Raw genomic sequence first — 16,884 nt, forward strand, 5'->3', positions numbered from 1 at the left:
AAGCGAATTACACACTCAAAATTCTATGAGCGTAACCAAAGGGGTTTTGAGTTTAAACCCCCCTCCCCTCCAGTTGGGGTTTGAAGCTAAAAAGTACCTCGTCAATATAAAAAAAAAGCAAATTACACACTATAAAATCTATGAGCGTAGCCAAAGGGGTTTTGAGTTTAAATCCCCCTCCTCCAGATGGTTTTTTCTTTAAAGTTTAAAACCCCTCCAGATGGTTTTGAGTTTAAAATTCCCCTACAGAGCATTTAGAGTTGAAAACCTCTCTCTTCAATATTATTTTAAAGCAAACTACAGTCAGCAAATTCTGATCGTAGCTAAATGGGGTTTTGAATTAAAAACAAAACAAAAAAACTCCAGAGATTTCTTAGTTTAAAACCCCTCAACAGATGATTTGACGAAAAAACTTTCCTTTTCGATATAAAATCTAAAGCGAAATACATGCATGCAATTCCAAGAGCGTAGTCAAGAAAGGTTACAAATTTTTACTAGTGTGAATAGTCTTCTGCCGAATTTGAAAATCATTAAATGTGTCTCAACAAAGATGACTAAGACAGATTTTAGGAGTCAGTCATAGAGATCGGGTCTAAATCAAAGAAATCATATGCCGAACTGGGAGTCGAATCCTTTGTAAGGTTGTGACAGATCGTCGCATGAGGTTTTGCGGGACATGTTCTCACACAAAATGAATTACGCAAAATAAGAGTTGCGGAAACAGCTTGCCGGAAAATGCACCGAACGGCGCGAGAGGGTCTAAGTCAGTAAGAATAGCACATTAGGTTTTTGAAATAAACTTTTTAATAGCAAGATAATGCACTGTAGATACCTCAGAATATGCATTTTGTTGGCTTTCAATACCAGAAATAGTGCTCGGCGGCGGGGCTTCGCCCCGCGCTGGGGGAGCGCTGCGAACTCCCCCAGACCCCTTGCTAGCAAGGACGGGGAGTCTACAATAAACTATTAACGTCTTCCGAAAGGGTCAGAATGTAATAAAGACTAATTATGTACACACACACACACCTATATATATATATATATATATATATATATATATATATATATATATATATATATATATATATATATATATATATATATATATAAAATATATGTATATATATAAATATATATATATATAATTTTTTTCCGCGGGGGGGGGGGGGGTCGGGGGGAATCCCCCCCCCAAAACCCTCCCCGAAAAAAAGTCCTGGCTACGCCCATGTAGCCATCATATTATGAAAAAACAACAACACACAAACTCTTTAAGGTCTATAGCCTGTCTTTAGAAATTGTAGGCCCATGGTATGTATTTATAAATCTATTTGTGGAATGTCTCTGTAAATTATAAGTCCATATATCAAAATCAAAGCTGCTGCCTTGCAGGAAGTATAGGGATCCACAAAGGCTAGGACACCTCACCCGAAAATAAAGGCAGCTATCCAGAGAGCTGAAAGGGGCAGTCCCCCAGATGGCTATGCACAGGGCTAACAACTCTACCATATAAAAAAAATACTGTTACGAAAGCTTCTACACACAAGAAAACCCGGACAGATCTCAACGGAAAACGACCTAGGCCTGGAAAAGGACATGATTTTTGTTTTGCGACATAGAACGTGCTAAGCCTTTATAGAGCAGGTGCGCTAGCCCAACTTACTGAAGTGTTAAAGAAATATAGGATACCCCTTGTAGCCCTACAGGGAATCAGGTGAAAAGACTCGGACATTCTCAGAACCAAGGAGCTTGTTGTCTTCGGGGTAGACATAAGTTCCTCGAGTTCCCAGGTTCCCCACCTCGACAGTTTAAAAAACCCAAGCAAATAATATCGGCATCGAAGCAGTAACTGGCTAACACTGAATACAGGTTTTCAATAGAACATTTAGTGAAAACAACAATTGTTCAACGTTAACGATAACTACCAGTTAACTTGTATTAGTTAACAACAAAATCGTAAGTTTATAAATTTAATAAGCAAATGAAATGTTATGATATAACGATGAACGAATAATAAGATCTAGTAGCATTTACAAGGCAAAAATAATTTAAACATATTACTCAAATAACAGCACATCTTAATTATCAATGCCACCATTGATCAGGGCCCGGAGCAGCCCACAACCTAAACCATGGAGGCAACAAAACCATACAATCACTATTAGGCTTGACTCCAACTCCCAAGCCTGCGTCCCCAATACTGGGGAAGAAAACACCAAAGAACACAACTCAGCAAAGTCATCACAACCCCAACAAAGGCAAAGACGCAATGACAACAAAGCGCACCCTTAGGAACAGAAACTCACGAAACCTTATGGTGCTCAAAGGAAAATATTTTTTTTTTTCATTTTTTTAAACATCTTCAAATTTTTTTAAACAAGAAATACTTGACTTCAAAGTATTCAATGTGATCTATTACAAATTAAAGAGTGAAAAAAAAGAAGATGGTCGATGTGAATGTCCCAGGGCAGGACGCACACTCGGTGTCTATTCGATTTTACGAGAGCTTCCGAGAAATGCTACGACTGTGTCCACATGCCGCATTTGATTTGCCGGAATGTAGACCAGTGATGCCCAAAGTACGGCCCGCGGGCCAGAACCGGCCCGCGATATGGTTCCATCCGGCCCGCCGAAACGTCGGCACAAAAAGTAGAAAATCCTCCCCACTTAAAAATAGTTGTAAATGTAAGTTAGGGCCCTCACTTTTTTCTGTGATGGATTGATACCATGACCTTTAACGAGTACGCGTTTGCGAGTTTATGAAATGGAACTCTGAATGTAGAGTCTACCAGGAAAAGTGAATAGATCTTTTTTTTGTGTGACATGATAATAAGCCAACATATTTGTTTTCTAAAGAAAGTGTGGCTGTTTCAAACAAAAAAACAACAACATATACGTCGGCATTATAAAACAAATATGAAGGCCTTATTGGTTTAAGCCGCGTCTAAAAGATTGGTTAAACTACGCCTAGAGATTGGAGGACCGATGAGAATATTTACCGAAAAGAGACATGAAAATAAGTTGGTGGTAAAGGTAGCTACAATGTTGCTCACATTTTAAGTAGAGAAATCAAACCATTTTAACTTTTAAGACGCGTAAAAAATGATAGACTTTTAGTATCCCATTAATTAATGTAAGTACTAGATCCAATTGTTTCAAATAGTTTCAGGTGGATTTTGATTTCATTTTTCGTACCTTTTTGTTGATGTGGCCCGCGACACGCGTTTCGAAAGTTAAAATGGCCCGCAGGTCGAATAAGGTTGAGCATCACTGATGTAGACCATTGATCAAAATCTTTTTACGACATTGGATCTAGTTCTTTCACGAAGTAAGCGCCAGATTCTATACATTTAGTTAACACATCATAAATTGTATTTTGTGTGATTTTTGTTTTTGGGTGTTTTTACGATTAAAACCAAACTGTAGCCTTGACAATACAATATTACAATCTGAACTTATCGACCAAGCTCTAGACGATGGCCCAGCCTTCAACTGTCCGGAACTGCATGATGGGAAGAAAGATAGGGAGGGGAAGGTTCACTCCACTCCAATCAATAGGCCTACATGAAAGGATTGAGTCTGGCACCCAGCCAGTCAGTCTTAAAATAACTTGACCTGCACTCTAGTAAATGTGTTCATACTTGAAATTCTGAGACAAAGCTTCTGTTATCTTCAATGAGAGCTGTAACTTACGCACACCAAGTGATACAACAATGGCAAGCTCTACATGTCGATGAACGACTCAGCAGATTTTGCAGAATCTAGTTCACGTGACTTTTGCTACATAGCACGGTACAATGAAATGATTTCTATGACATACTAGATTATGTCATTTCTAAATTGTGACATTTAATGACATATTTCTATTAGCTTGGTAACTTTTATCATCTTTGCACCAGATGCAGGGGCGGACTAGGTTTCGGAATCGGCCCTGGCATTACTATTAAAAATACGGCACATGCCATCACCCCAATAGTCATCGTCTTTCATATTTTTCGTACGCCCCAATCATGTTTGACACATATGGCTGGACACGTCATGTAGGAGTCGATCTTGCTAACAGCGGAACTCCCAATTAATCCGATACTATCATCTAACATCAGGAAATTCGTTACTGATTTATAAGTACGGGGGTATGGTTCTTGTTACATCCGAGCACGCTGACTTCAACTCTATTGGACCGTAAAGACCTTATTCTAAAATCGTGCACGGGACTGTCATTAAAAATGACCCATTAAATAGCTGTCCCGCCGGCTCATTGGTTGTTGGCCCACCCGGCATTTGCCAAAATGTTCACATGGTCGGTCCGCCCCTGACCAGTTGTCGTGGCGATGTAATATAATAGGCTTATAATATGAACGCTGTTTGTAGTTTATATCCACTGCAGTGTTAAATCATTCACAAGAAGCTTTCTGTCAATTTTATTTAATGTAAATTAGGTAACATAAATATTTTTATCATGTCTTCAATTCTTAGCTCTAGAGATACAGGTCGATTCTATATTTATTTTTTAAATTTCGTATTCTTCTACTTCGAATTGGTATTAAATCATGTGTTCCCATCTCTAGACATGAATAGTTTCACTATTTATACCACTGGCCAGCATTAAGCTCTAACGTAAAAATCGATAGATCTGCAGCCATGTATGACAGTCTGCGTCGTAATGTAGACTTGTAGAGATATGCTATTCATTACACAAACTAGATGACATATATTAAATCTACGTCTCCTACTCATGCTAAATATCCACTTGTTTGAATGGACGAAGGAGTTTTATTTATCTTAAATGTAAAAAATATATGCAAAATTATATAACTTACATTAACGTCTGAAATAATTTTATTCTATTTGTCAAGAATTACTCCTAATGGCAGTGTAGACATTACGACAAATACAATTTTGCTAGGTTAAGCAATGGTGTGTGAATATAAGCTTGGTAGCCGATCAGTCTAGTGCTCACTGATAGAAACTCAAATCGATAACAGCTTTAAACATTCCTTGAATGTTTTGTCCGATGTTATTTAAAGATTATTCGATTTGAAGTTGAGTGTAACCAGGAAATGGGGGGCGCGGTGGCTGAGTGTTTAAGCGCTTGTCTTCCGAACCTGGGGTCCTGGCTTCGATTCTTGATGAAGACTAAGATTTTGAATTTCGGGATTTTAGGCCGCCCCTGAGTCCACCCAACTCTTACAGGCACCTGACTTTAGTTAGGAAAAGCAAAGGCGGTTGATCGTTGGGCTTGCATCATGACACCCTGCTCTTTTACCGTAGGCCAAGGAAACAGATGACCTTAGCATCATTTGCCCCGTAGATCGCAAGATCTGAAAGGGGAAACTACTGTTTTTTTTAGCCCTGAGATTATTTCTCCTGTCTGGTATGCTTATTTTCTCATGTAGACTTATACGTTGAATAGTTAATTACTTCTTTATAAAATGTATGCTTTGGACAGGGCCGGTCCTACAGATTGCGGGGTCCTATGCGAAACGGATTGCGCAGGGTTGTGACATGGATAATTGGATAATAAGTGGAAATTAAGATTTTGTATTAGAAAATAAATTCGTCTTTGAATTTTATTCATACTTTGCTAAGTACAAACTCACTGTCAAATTAGCTTTACGAGCCATCTATAGTAGATAGTAGTTATCAACAAAATACTGATAAACAATCAGATCTGCCTTTTAGATTTACTATCGACTAGCAAAATTTCGCTTTTGTTTTTTTAAGAGGTCGAGATAGATTTAGATCTATAATTGTATGCCAGTGAATATTAAAGTAAATTAAGGATTTGAACTTCTTGTTTTGGTTAAAATTTGCCTTATTATTACATTTTTATTAAATGAAAGCTGACAATGCCTTTTTTTAATTGCTAGTAGGATTGGCGTTTACCATATTGAATGACACCCAGAAATGACAATTGTATCTGTTTTTAAGGAGATTTGCATCAGTTTTCGGAATATTTTAATAATTTGAAGAGATTTTCATGACTTTTTCGTATATTTTACAATTTCAGGAGAATTCCAGAAACCCTTTAATAATAAGTTAAAATGGTTTATTTTCATAATTTACACCTAGAATTTGCGCGGGGCCTATGAAAATGCGGGGCCCACTGCGGCCGCTTAGGTTGCAGTGGCCTAAGACCGGCCCTGGCTTTGGACAAGATTTTTTGGACCCCGACCATCTGCTTCAATCTGAAGGGGAAAAACATTCAAAACTAAACAAAAGTCTCTTCAGAAGAAATAGTGCAAGAAAAATACGAGAGAAAAAAAAATACAGGCCCAGGAGACAGGAAGTCCAACTTCCAATAAAACCAGAACCAGACAACGACTTTAGTCAGACATCTGTTGAACGTGTGCAGTCACTTCATCCACGGCTTCTCTCCCCCTTGGGAATCTTCCCTGATTATCAACTGAACAAGTTAGAGACAAGTGTCCCAGACACTTGACGAAGTACCTACCTGACCAGGGGGAAAGTGTGAGAGTTCTTCATGGGAGATAATTACATTATTTTTGCTTACTCTCAATTAAAGAGGGCCGGTGAGGACAGAGAAAATGACAAGCGTAGTATTTATTTAAAAATAAAATAATTTCGGTTCAGAGTATTTCTAGAGTATTAAGTATTGAAGATGTTTTATTGATGCACATGTCTTTCTAAGACTTTTTTAAGTACAAGAATTCAATAGTTAGGTCACTAACGTTTTATAAGTAAATTTCAATGTTTAAAGATACAGAGCGTCCTATTTCCTGTTGCACACGGCAAAGTATGAAACACTACATCAAACCTATATCACATCTAAAATACTACATCGAGTTCCGGGATACGTTAGATGCAGCAAACGAAATTCTTCTATTGACACGTATTTAAACATACGCACTAGTAACTCTGCTCTTCAATAAAATCTTCAAGTTATCTATCCCTAAACATAGCAGAAATCACGTTTCTCTTTACCTTATTTGTAATAGAAAAAAAAATTAAATCCAAGTTTCTGGGATGAGCTGGTCAGTACTATGGTCAGTCCATTTACGCCCTAATTCCATGCCAGGTTGTGCCAGAACTCGTTTCTTAATGAACTCCTTGCGTAACATGGCAGCCTGACGGAACACGCTCGGTGTCCCTCGCGTGACTTTGATACATACTAACTCACGGTTATTTTTAGACTGTAATCTCTTGCTTTTCACATCAGCCACACGCCTTGACCCCTCCCCCTCCGGGTGCGTGCTCACTAGGCTGGGGTGGGAGGGAAAACATACAACCACGAAGGCATGTCTGCTCACCCTCGTTCAGTGATGTGTTATCCGCTGGTCAGCGCGGCGACTGGTCGCACACATTCCTGTGGCTAATGGCCAAAAATGATTCTGGTCGTCAGGACGAGCCTAGGCAGTGGCGAAGATTTGGCCATACAAGGGTGGGCGCTTCTGACATTATTAACAGGAGGGCAGCGTTTGTTATAGAATAGACATGTGTGAGAAATGTTTTTGATTTTAAAAAAATACAACTCTAATCTCTAATATTCTCTAATCTCTAATATTCTCTAATCTCTAATATTCTCTAATCTCTAATATTCTCTAATCTCTAATATTCTCTAATCTCTAATATTCTCTAATCTCTAATCTTTCTAATATCAGAGGGAGTGGTGGCTGAGGGGTAAAGCGTTGGCTTTCAATCCGAGGGGTATCGGGTTCAAATCTCAGAGAAGACTTGGACTTTTAATCTCAGGATTTTTAGGACGCCATTGAGTCCACCCATAGTCTACGAGTCCACCCAACTCTGACGGGTACCTGACATTAATTGGAGAAAGTAAAGGCGATTGGTCGTTGTGCTTGTCACATGACACCCACGTTAACCGCCGGCCATAGCAGACGACCTACACATTGTCTGTCCTAATAGATCGTAAGGTCTGAAAGGGATACTTGACTTACTTTTTCATCTCAAATATATAGATAGGTTTTGTAATATTAAAAATTAAAAAAAAAGGTGTTTGTAGGCTATTACTTACTCCTGTATACGTGGCCACTAGTCACCTAACACGTATTATTACTACGCCAAGACAATACGACTGTATCAACGTCTGCTTTTCAACTTCCGGTTGCAACATTCTGAATATTGTCACAATAACACAATTGCATTATTGTTATTATTACTGGCCAATTAACTAGCATATACATATATACATCAACTCTCAAATTTCTAGGAAAATCGTTAAAGCTGTTTTCGAGATCCGTGTCCACCCAGGTCACATGTTTTGCCGATGAAGAATTCGCAAGCTAAGTCGTAAAAGGAATGGTAAAAATAGCTCATAAAATTCAAAGGGCAATAACAATAAATATAAATATATAGATCTATATCTCATTAAGCAGATTCTGGAATTTGTCTATATCTCAGCTTCAAAAATATTTAAAGAACAAACCGGAAACATTGAAGTCAGTAGTTCTTTTGTGTTTCCATTCCCGTGTTCTTCCTATGGGTGTACTCATATTGATATTGTATTATAATAGTGGAATAGTGGAATGATTATCTTTGCTTATAATTTTACAATTCACGGTTTTATTATCAAACTGTTCAATATTCTAAACTGGTGTAGTGTTCTTTAAACTCTATTAAACGAATCCCCCAGCAATACGTTTGAACATTGTCTCAATACATAGGCCTATAGACTAGACAGTAGATGGATGGCTGGTCGTGCGGTTTGCGCGCTGGACTGTCGTTCGGATTTATCGACGGTCCAGGGTTCAAACCCTGCCCGCTCCCATCCCCCGTCGTCCTGCGGGAGGTTTGGACTAGGAAGTAAACAATCTTCAACTCTGAAGGAACATCCGAAATATGTAAAACAAACAAAACAGATGTAAATATGAATAGTTCAATAACTGTATTTCTCATAATTACACTAAATATATGCACATAATATTGGACACGGAAAATGTGAATTGAATCTTGACTTAAGACTCTAAAGTATTTGAGATATCAGAGTACCGTGTAATTAACATAATGTAATGTGTTCCTTGCTTTCTCATAAAAACAATTTATGAAGTTTCCAGAGGGGGGCCCTATCCCGGGCCTAAGGTGTAGCTTATGTTGCCTAGAGGTAAGTCCAGCACTGTCAGACTTTACAACGTAGGCCTAATAGTCACACAACACAAGCATCATAAAAGAAAAGAATTACTTGTATTAGAATAAATGTATATTTTTAAGCATGTGATCAATATGAATGAAATATTACTTTTTATTTGTTTCGCATATTTCACTTCAACGTACAGCCTCCTGGTTGTCACAGTTTTTAATCTTTACTTCACCCCATCCTGAGTTGAATGAAATCACGAAACAGAAACCCTCACCCAAATCTACGTGGGTGGGGGTGGACATTTGACCAAATTCAAACCAGGATCACATGTTCAGATGTTACCAACCAACACTTGTAACCTTTTCAATATCTTCCGATGTGTTCACCACCAGACCGATACCTGTTTATGTGTTTGTTGTGTATACAAATACGTACGTATTGTCAAAATCAGCTTTTTAATTTAGTGTGGAACAAATGGTATAAACTGTAGAATACAAAAAATTTATTGAAAGATTTTTTACCAAAAAGTGTATAAAAAAAGTGAAATCATCTTTCAAATGTACATACATATAGGTCTATAGAATATACAGTAGATCTAAATGTGAAAAGTTCAATAATTGTATATTTCATAATTACACTACATGCATGCAAACAATATTGGACACGGAATATGCGAAATGAGTAGGTCTACATTAATTATTAAAACATAGGCCTACATAAAAGAAGAGTAGGCCTATACCACTAATAGAGCGTAACGTAGAAAGGCATCCCTGGGCCCGGTTTCAAAAATACGATGTTAAGTGGGTTAGTTGTGATGAAAGCCTTTTCGGGTCATCCTTTACATACCAGAACAATTACAAAACGCGTTCCTTTTACAAGTAACTCAATAACGAATTTTTAGAATTAATAGATGCATAAGGCCGTATTAGGCTAACTAGCAACCGCCTAGAGTCTCCATTTGGGGGGGGGGGGGGAAGGGGGGGGGCTCGCACTGGACTAAAAAAAATAGAGAAAAAATTGCGAAACTTGGATCAGATCTCAACAATAGGCTAGTAGAACACTATTACTCCACTATTCAAACTCGTCTCTACTACGGATATTGCGATAGTGCCAATGTGAATTTTAGTTAATTCAGTTATTTGACAATTTAGATATAGACGGCCAGGTTTTTTTTTTATTGCGTAATTTTATTTTTTTATTTTTTAATGTTTCCTTTTTTTTAATTTCATTTGGAGGTTACCAAATTCACTGCGACTAGAGCCTCCAAATATCCAAGGCCGGCCCTGATAGATATAAATGTGAGAAGCCTACATTCGAAGTCGAAACATTTTTTCATGGACCTCTGCGGGCTCCTGATGCTCATAGGCCCGGGTGCAATGGGCCCCGTTGCTGTATGATTGCTACGCTATTGAAAAGAGATACCAGAATAAAAATACGAATTTGATAAACTAAACTGTAAATAAATTATAACAATCACGGTACACATGCTAGTATACGTCTAGACTAATAGATACATAAGTTATATTAATGTATAATATGTATAACATTCGTATTTACCACAAAAAAAGATAATAAGTAAAAAGTGAACAATATTAAAAAATGGACATCAAATGAATTAATCTACTAAATGTATGAAAATGGACAGCTTGGTTCCGAATAGACTTTTACAAAAATTACAGACCTACAGCTGTAATAAACAATAGATCTAGTAAGAATAGATATGTACTAAAATAGAAGTTGAGACTCGTAGATCTATGTGGTTCTAGGTGAAGCAGATATCGGCCGAAATCGATACGGATAAAGACGCTTAGCGATTCGACGTAAAGGTAGATCGTAATCGTAGGGAGTAGTAATAAAGTCTAAATATTCGGCATCGATCTCATCCTCGTCTGCTATGGCGCTTTCCGACTCATCTTCGACTAAGCCGTTTTCTTTAACACCTTCACCTTTGTTGTTGTTCCGGTCGTTGATCTCATTTTCTTCTGTCACGTCTGCCGCTGGTAACTTCTTAGTCTTCGATCTCGTGAGGTATCGGTCCACCAATTTGTCCGCCTTCTCCGCTGCTTCCAGCCTAGCCAGCTCAAGATCAGCTAGTCTTCTGTTGTAGATTAATCGTGTTTCAGCGCTTGGGAGCCCCCTGCGCGAGGCCACAAAGTCGTTACGGCCCCCCATGGTCAGGTAATAGCCCCTTGGAGAAACGATGGGCCATTCCAAAGGGGAATATTCTGGGTCAAGCATGTCAATGGAATCCTGATAAGAAATCGAAGCTCTTCTAGCCAGTGAGTTCAAATACAGACGTCTGGCCATGATTCTGGTTCTAACCAGATCAGCCAAGCCGTAACGTTTGGCTATTTCGCTGGCAGTTTCTCTTTTAGCGGGTGCCATGGTGAGAGTCTCAGAACAAAATTGTTTAAATATGTTTATATTTAACAAAAACACATTACAAAACTTTGATGAATTTTAGAAAAACACCACAAGATCCAAAAAATCTTTGGGATCAGTATCCTAGAGAAGTAGTCCAAGTGTTAGCCTGTTCTTTGTCGAGACCAGAATGATGGTATGGAGTCTGCCTTTATAGGCCATAGATTTGTTGGACAACGAAAAAACTGTAGCCTCCCCCCCCCCCATTTTTCCCCCTAAAAACATTAATTTGGCTACAAGTTATGGGCCCCAATCTAATGATAAACAAGGGGGGGGGGGGTTTGATTATAAAGTGTCACGTGATATATACTCTAGTTAATTAACTAAAAGTTCGTTGACCTAAATTCAAGAAATGACGTCTATAGCTTTTCAGCGAATACTGATGAATTATGCATTGTTATCCAGCCTTTCTATTTAGTTACTGTTTGAAACAAATAAAAAAGATTATCTAATGGGAAGAACTCAACAAGTGAAGGATAGCTATCAATAATGTAGAAGTTATTTCCCTTTTTGATATCAAACAAAATAACTAATTACTAATAATTAATTGCCTAATTGCCTATTTTTTTTTTATTTTAAGTCATGTTTTTTTTAGGTACAATAAATAATTGTTTAAAGTCGCAACTTAATCCGAGAATGGGTGTGTGGGAAAAATTACGTCTTCAAATTGTGACGTGTACAATATAGTACAGTGTACAGTACAATACAGACGTACAGTATGTTGACCAAGAAGTGTACTTTCATGCAATCAGGGATAGACTGCCATACATTTCTTAGGTTACTTGTACAAGTTTTAAAGCAATTCAACTATGTTGGCATGTCTCAGTAAAATTCTGTGAGATTGAATGAACTATATTCATTATAGCATTTTAAAAAATATCTTCAGACTACATAGTCATGACTGTCATGTATATATTCGTGGTTTATTTGGAGTTCTAGAGGGACATTTCTCAATACTAAAAATTAAGGGAAGTATATTTGCTTGATTTACTTTTAAAACATCACAGTCAAATTCAACCCCTGAAAGATAAGTTGTTTTTTCATGCATTATTAAAATCCAAATATGTTTAATATTTCTAGTGCTTTCCAGTGTATTTTAATTAACTAAAACTTCCCAATGTTTTTAGACCCATCTCCTCAATTATTTATTAAACAAAAAAAAAAAACAACTCCTGCTGTAACGTGTGTTGAGTTCTTAAAATAGACCACAGAGGTCTCCAGGGGAAACAATTAGTGCGACATAGATCTAGTAATTAACGTGGGCACTCACGAAAGGCTGACCAAACAGAAATGAAATATTCACACAACTTTCGTGAAAATACCGTGCCCAGTGTGAGTCGTTCACCTCCCTTCATTAATGAAATGAATTCTAAGTTATAAATAACATACTCTAGGTCACACACCGAAAAAAATCTTGTTTTTTTTTTTGTTTTTTTTTTGGTGTTGTTTTGTTATTGTAAAACTTCAGTTATTTATATTTTACCTTTACCTATCCCTTAGTCTGTTGGACTGTTGGGGCACCAAGAAAGACTTGTCGACCGTCTTTCTCCATTCCTCCCTGTCTTTTGCCTTGTTTAGATTCTCTTTCAATGGCAGGCCCGTCCATTCTTTTATGTTGTCTTCCCATCGCTTTCTCTGCCTGACTCTTCTTCTTTTTTCTGGTACTGTTCCGTAAAGGAAGGTCTTTGCGAGCCATAGATTTTAAGCTTGTGTTTTTTTTACAATAGTAAGCAGGTAATCATGTGGTCCGATCGCTGTAGTAACACTGTCTCTAATCTCTTGGTTTGTGATGCGGTCTTTGAATGTGATATCTAGGATCCTTCTGGAGCATCTCAATTCCATTTGCTAGGATCCTCCTCTTTAGCCTGTAGTCAGCGCTCAAGACTCGCAAGCATATAAAATGTGGCCATGACCAGGGAGTTATTTATAGCATAATTTAATTTGTGGAAGCAGTGGCGTAGCTAGGGTATTGGTGCCCTGTGCGGCAGTTTCTCATGATGCCCTCCAAAAAAGTTTCAAAACAGCGAAAAGTTTCTAATTTCGAAATAAAGTGTATTCATTATTTAAGCATTGCTATTTTTGCAAAGAATCAATTTTACAGAAAAAGATAATACAAATGAATCGCACGTGCTTTCTCGAAGGCAAACTATCGATAATTTTATCAAAATCCGTTTTTTTCCCACTAGGTCTTGTTCAATCGACGAAATTGCCAAATTAGTGAGTCGTGAATTCGTCATCGTTGGTTATAAGTATTTCTTCATCAAAGTATGTTTGGAAAAACTTCGCTTGCAAGTAGCCACACTTACCACAATAGTAAAAAAAAAAAAAAAAAATATGCGAATCAAGATAGCAATATGACATATTATTTTTTTAAAATAAAACTCTTAAGCTGAATAGATTCTTGTTTTGGAGATTCCTAGACTTGTGGAGAAACTGCGACAATGACCTGAAGCCCCCAGACAACATTCGTTTTTGTCTATGTCGCTGAGATAACCATCGAGATTGATTTCTGTCTGAGGATTCAATAAAGGCGACTAAAATTCATATTTATCTTGACTTTGTTCTTATGGGGTTATTATTTCATGAGCAATACGGTCCAAGGAAGGTATTTCCATCAGTAGCTCTTTCTCGTGTGATGATAGAAAATCTCTCTTCATCTTTTTTCGCCTGGCTATACGTCTTTAAGGTTCTACATGAAAATGTACCATATAGTTTTGATCTAGATGGAACATAATCGAGAAATATTTGCATTTTATACTTTCTGTATGATTTTTTATTTCTTTTTGTTTTGTATTTTAAATTCGTTTTTTATTTTGTTGGGACATGTACCTATTAGGTCTTTCAGGAATGGATCGTACTTGGATAGTAATTTCACTCCATGATATTTCTTTGATTTCGTACTGCCAATTCTTCTTCAACTCGTTAGCGATGCTCATGGAGTGCCAAATTCTGCTTTAAAAGAAAACTCACGATGTCCAAGATTATTTATAGATACTCTCCACATTTTCCCCTCTTGCTTATTTGAATCTTGAGCCTTGCATTATTGTTGCCTAGTCACAGACAAACTTCAAGTTCCCTCCAAGCAAGTGGTATGTGGCTGAGAGGCTAAAACCGCTTGGTTACGGCTTGGTCACCTTACTAGGGGGCTTAAGTTCGAATCCTGACTCTAGCAGGATTGTGTTTGCTGAGTCCGTCGCCAGGAGTTTTCCTACTATTCTGAACTCACGACATCTGCTCGGATGAGAGGCGCAGGTTAAGTACCAGTAGTTACAATAGTTCATACCCTGTCCGCTGCCTTCCTGCGGTGTTGATAACGGTCGTTGGTTTTCGGAGCCCATCGGAAGCTAAAGAACTAAACCACTGTGATTATGTTGTATTTTAAATTATAGCCACTATAGGCGTATTATATTTTAAATTATAGAACTTGAAATGACTTAAATAAACTTCTTTTGCGAGTAAAACTAAATTTAACTTTTATTACAATATTAAAAAATTCAACTTGAGATGAAATGAAATAAAGGTAGTAGACTTTAGTAATAATATACAATGTTATTTTCATAGACATAAATAAATATAGACTGGCCAATTAAAGAGTTTTATGAAACGAAAATTTGTGACTTGCAATTTTGTGTACTTTATTATAAAGCATTTATGAGCAGTATAAGAGTGCTTTTTTAACTTTGATACACACCTATATATATTGTAAATAAAGAGGCACTGTAGCTTTGTTTAATCTCTAAGAATGAAGATCATGCAACTTTTCATAATTCGGAAATCCGAATACAATATATATACATGTTTTCAAGTTACATAAAGTTACTTCCTTTTTCCAGTCTATATTTATTTATGTCCATGGTTATTTTAAACAAAATGTAACTCACTATAAAGGCACGTCCTACCACTCTGGGCATAATGGAGTTATCTCCCGTTCTTAACATAGATTATGAAAGAGACGCTTGTCTTGTATCATTCTAATACTCGTATTCAATTATCCCTTTCTTCATCACCTAGGAAACACACACACACATACCCCATAACATGCGGAAGGTTTTGACTAGGAAGTAAATTATCTTTAACTCTGAAGGAACATCCGAAAGATGTAAAACATTTTACAAACATGTTACTTAAAGTGGTCAAACGTGCTTATACTGAAGTGTGAGAGACATTCGAGACAGTAGAATATGTAGAAATGAAATAGACTTGATCAACGTAAACTCATCCCTGTGTTCAGCAAGACATTTTGAAGAAGACATTTTTTTTATCACGGATACTTCACTCGGAAAAAAAAAGGGGGGGGGGGGTTGCTCGTAGTTTGAGAAACGCTGATTTAATTGTTTTGCAGAAGCAGAATGGTGTCCGAACAAACACAATGCCACCTAGGGTCGAATTAGCTGAAAGAAACACAACAGTTGGGATAGGGAGGGTGGCAGGGGCGGACTGGGTGTCGAAATCGGCCTTGGCATCGCCCTAAGATCCGCCCCACATATTGATTGCCATATAATTTAGGTCATTTGTTATTTGTCTTCATAAAAATTATTTAAAGTTTTGATAATGCATCGAAAACTGAAAGCAAGCTAACAAACATGGATTAATGTGGGCCTCATGTAACCTACTGTATCTCTACATCTAGAATTGTGAAAAGGTGAAGGTGGATGCTAAAAGTTGAATGAGGAGTTATTATACGATTCTGTTAAGACGGCTCATAGTTTTAACATTGAGCCTTTTAGGGTCTGATTGACATGACAGCTTGTTTCAGTCAAAAACTTTAGCAAATAACTCGTAATCCATGTGGGGGGGCGGTGCCTGAGTGGTTAAGATCTTGGCTTCCGAACCTGGGGTCCTGGTTTCGAATCTCGCTGAAGACTAGGATTATGAATTTCGGGATATTAAGGGCGCCCCTGAGTCCAGCCAACTCTAATGGGTACCTGACTTTAAATGGGGAAAGTAAAGGCGGTTGGTCGTTGTTCTGGCCACATGATACCCTGCTCGTTAACCGTTGGCCATAGAAACAGATGACCTTAACATCATCTGCCCCATAGATCGCAAGGTCTGAAAGGGGAAACTTTTTTTTTATTACTACTCCATGTACTCTGCATGCAGAAGGGGAAGAACTCTTCTCGATGACTTAGAATCTAGATCTACTTCTGGTCAGTCAAATGATTTTCTTACTTTGTAGTTAACTACTGAAACGGATTGTTTTATTCCAAAACTCGACTTGGTCTATTGCTTATTGGAGAATTTTACGATGAACTCAACAACGCCAAGGAACGTCACGGCTATAACTCATTTAAAAAATAGAGTTCTAACAATATCTTCATGCGTGGCAGTTGATTGCATTCAATCTATTTTCTTACCGCTAGTTAGTGGCCCATTTGGGGTTGTTTAGCGGCCCCGGAAAGGGGAAAAGACGC

This window comes from Biomphalaria glabrata, chromosome 7 (assembly GCF_947242115.1).
Source record: "Biomphalaria glabrata chromosome 7, xgBioGlab47.1, whole genome shotgun sequence".
In the NCBI taxonomy this organism is placed as follows: Eukaryota; Metazoa; Mollusca; class Gastropoda; family Planorbidae; genus Biomphalaria; species Biomphalaria glabrata.